This window comes from Triticum aestivum, chromosome 6B (genome assembly GCF_018294505.1).
Source record: "Triticum aestivum cultivar Chinese Spring chromosome 6B, IWGSC CS RefSeq v2.1, whole genome shotgun sequence".
Classification (NCBI taxonomy): Eukaryota; Viridiplantae; Streptophyta; class Magnoliopsida; order Poales; family Poaceae; genus Triticum; species Triticum aestivum.
In genome coordinates, this window is record NC_057810.1 from 77,953,194 (window position 1) to 77,957,417 (window position 4,224).

Sequence of the window (4,224 nt, forward strand, 5' to 3'; positions counted from 1 at the left end):
ATTTTGTATTACATGTTGCGTGAAAGTCCCAGACAAGACACTTGTATGTACATTACTATTGTCGTGCATGCATGTTGGAGATATGCCCTAGAGGCAATCATGTATGATGATATTTCCTATGTGTTTATGAATAAAGATAGTCCTTAGACATTATCAATGATAGTACTTGGTGGTTGGCACGCCATACTAGAAGCCGCTACCAGCCGAGCATGTCGGAGGTGATCTGACCTGTGACCAAGCTGACTTGAACCTAAGGGATCGCGCGCTTAAGAGAAGGAACCTGTGAGGCTCGGTCCGACTCCACGAGTCAGGTGTGATCCTACTTGGACTCGGATCCATGCCGAACAGACTTTGGGCTTTAGGATCCGTGTGAGGCCCAAGCGTTGAGCCCATGACGGATATGCCTATATAAAGTGGGGGTGCAGCACACTCATGCGATTGATTGCTTCGGTATTGTTACTAGGGTTTGCATGTGTTGCGAATAGCCACCTCCACTCGCTGCCGACTGTGTGATCGGACCTAGCAGTCCACCGCACGGTGTTCCTCCAGCACGCGTGGATACCGTTAGACACGGTGCACCTGCGCCGCTCTGGTGAACTTGTACGTGGGATCGAACGACCGGCTATTTGAGGGATATCGGACGAGGAGGAGACGATCCATGTTGACGTGCTGCCCCAACTCTACTTCCGCTGCATGGCACTGCATGTCTAGTGGTAATGATCTGTGATCCATCTCCCGTAGCATGGTCTTGGTTGTTCTGCGAGTAGCAAAATTTTAATTTGCAGTTGAGGCACCCTACCGTAGAACCCAACAAGGCAGACACGCCACTAGTAAGTTACTCGCTCGTCATTAATAACCACTTACAAGTGGCATCATACTAGTGGTGTGCCGACCGAACACCGCTAGTAGGCACATGCGCAAGCTGCTAATAAGGGGGTCTTGTACATTGGTGGTGGGAGTCACGATGCTCGTGGGCGAAGCTCTCAGCTATGGTGCGGGATGGTGGCCATGGACGTGCAGGGGGTGGGGTGATTGTGGTACGGCGTTCAGTGGCGGTGATGTGGGAGGTGTCTTCATGACTAGTTGTAGTATGTTGCATAGGCTGCTGCCCTCTTCCTCAAGGTGCCACCCTCGAGTACATGGTTGAGGGCTCTCATGACTTCGAGAAATGTGCTCTCTGTGCTACCAGCCATTTTCTTGGAGTTTTTTTATCTTTTTTCAAAAAGGAGAATAACCTTGGCCTCTGCATCAAACAATGCACTCATCCATCTTTATTAAATTATTCAATAGAGACCGGCACAATAAATACAAGGATCAATCCAAAGCCACCTTTCCTACGAACTATGTCGCTACACCTATAAGCTTGATGATGAACCCCGACCGCACCAATGCACACCATCTAATCTGGTGGCCAACCGATGCACACCATCCAAAGCCACCTTTCCTGCGAGCCGATATCACCAACCGTCCTAGCAAACCCAACGCGCACACCGCATGCGCGTGCTTCAGGATCCTGCGCTACCATCTACCGCCGTTCCATCTTCAAGAGTGATCCTTGGACTGACCTTGCTAGGCCCAACTGTCGTCGATGTTGTCATGATGTTAGACAATGCCACTAGCCTCCGTGCGTCCATCAACCCACCTCCAACACCGATACTCCACCGCACCATGCCGCCGAGACCCACCGTTCTCGATGCGGTAGATTTTTTTTAGAAAAGGAGGATGACCCCCGGCCTCTGCATCTGGGCGATGCATGGCCACTTTATTAATTATTCTCACAAGACCTTATAAAGTCATACAGCAGTAAGACTGAAGCCACCTTCTAAGCAACAACTGTGGCTACACCTACCAGTTGATGAAGGGGCGCTGATAGTCTGGGCCTAATACCAAACAGACATCCCAGCCAAACCTAAACATCTAAGACCTGAGGTCCCAACCAGGACGCCTGCCTGGTATGGGGCACCTACTAGTCCGGCGCACTCCTCAGCCAGGACGCCTGTCGGGTATGGGGCCGCCGCAGCCACCTGCCACGAGTCTATCTTCAGAGTTGTACTGTTGCATCTACCGTGCCAGGTCTCTCAGCCATCGACGCCACCACGACGCCAAACAACGTCGTCCTCCTACGTGAGTCCATCCTCCCACATCGAACTCCAAATCTGCACTGTGCCATGCCGTCCAGATCCGTCGCCATCAATGTATGGATGAAGCACCGCTCCACCAAAGAAGCCGTCCGCTGGTCCCGCGAAGCCGAGTGCACCTCCAAGAATGCTGCCCCCAAGGGGGTTACGACACATGATTGCCGCCAACATCCAATCAGTTGATCTAGGGTTTCCCCCGGAGGTATTGAGTGGAGTTGGGAGCTTCACCTCGATGATGCCTTCATGAAGGAAACGATGATAAGGGCATCGTCATCACCATCTCAGGCCATCGACCGAAGATCAGGTTTTCACCCGGATCTGTCCCAAGAAATCCACCAACAACCTGTGCACCGTCTCGACCTCCTTCAAAGCCCCAGATCCAGCCGCCTAGATCCGGCGACCAACCGCAGCAACAGTGCCACCGTGGGACTCCTGGCGCACCGGCCACTGCTTGAGTGTGCCACCACTGGATCCTAGGAGGAGGGCTCCCATCCCGCCTCGCCAAGCCGCGAGACACACCAAGAAGGATCCCGCGCGCTCGTCGCCGTCTCTGATCCGAACCAATCCATAGCAGATCGCTGTCACAGATCCGCCTTGGACAGGGACTGCACCACGCCATGCCTCCGCGGGAAGCCCGAGCTTCACCGGCCTCCACCCTCCATGGCCGCTGCCCCTGGATCCAGACAGAACTTTGCCGCTGCCACCGGCCAACTTCCGCCGCCGCCGACCGGCCAAGCTGCCAGTCACTGCATGACCACGTGAGCACAGGCAGCCGGCCGACCAACTCTGACGAAGAAGAAGGCCACCACCACCAAGCCTAGGGCCGGCGCCCTGGACATCCTCGTGTTGCAGATCAAGTCTAGGAGCAGTGCCCCACCGACGGTGATTGAGACCGATAGCACAATGAATTAGCCCGACATGAGTCAAGGCCAGATCCATCATTGCTGGTGCCGTCCTCCCCCGCCACCGCCGCACCACTTCCTTGTCGCCGCTGATCTACACCACCGCCGTCGATCTGGCTGGAGAGGAGCGCCGCCTCCCAACCAAATCGAGATCCAAGGAGAAACCGCCGCCGCCGCCACGCCACAAGGGCTTTGCCCTGTGACGCCCTGGGCGACAGCGGCGGAGGGGAGCGGAGGAGGCACGAGGTTGTAGGAGGAGGGAGGGGGCTCCCCGGTGCGGGGCGGCGCCGCCGCACGGGGGAGGGACAGGAGGGACGGGGCTGTTACGTCTCTTGATGCGGTAGATGCGACACCACTCCACCTCTTGGCCCCTTCATTCTCGGTACCTACTCCAAATAGTGCCCCCAGGAGAGAGAATGACACAAGTCCATGTCATCATCCGATTTGGGAGACCCAGATCTGGGGTTTCTCCCAGAGCAGATGCCTCTTAGAGGAAGAAGGGCACGCCATCTGCAGTTGCCAACGAACCAAACGGTGCCCAGCATCACAACGAGCCATTTTCCTGGAGTTGTCTTGTTGTTCTTCAGCATCTTTGTACAATGCCTTATGTGCATGTGTTGTGGTGTCATGTCGTGTTGTGTTGTATGTTCTGAATTGCATGATTTGTATATAAAGTGGAGCGGAAGTCTTTTTGATAAACAATAAGATCAATTACTTCAGTTGAAACTTGAAAGTGCATTTTTTGGCTTTGACAACGGAAGTCAGGGCCAAGGCCGACCTCATGCGCAGGAAAAGGGACAAGCACACGTACATCCCATATGTACCCAAGCTCTTTTGTTGTTTTGGTTGCTTGTTGTTTGCTTCCGCTTAATCATACAAGATTATAGTTGGTTAATATATTTCCTTGAATAATGCATTATCATCTGATTTCTTGATTAGATCGATGTGCTCTCTAGTTTCAAACAGTTCTGGACAGGGCCTATTTTGTTCAATTGGATAATTTCAGTGCACAAATTTATCGAATCGAAATAAATCAATTTATTTCCTCTGGTTTCCCTTTTTCTAGGAACCTATTTGTTGGCATTCCATAGGACATATTTTTTGAGAAACCTAACCAAATTAATATACAAAAAACTCACCTTTACTTAATTGTGTCCCAGCCATATATGCCTTCCCACTGGTTT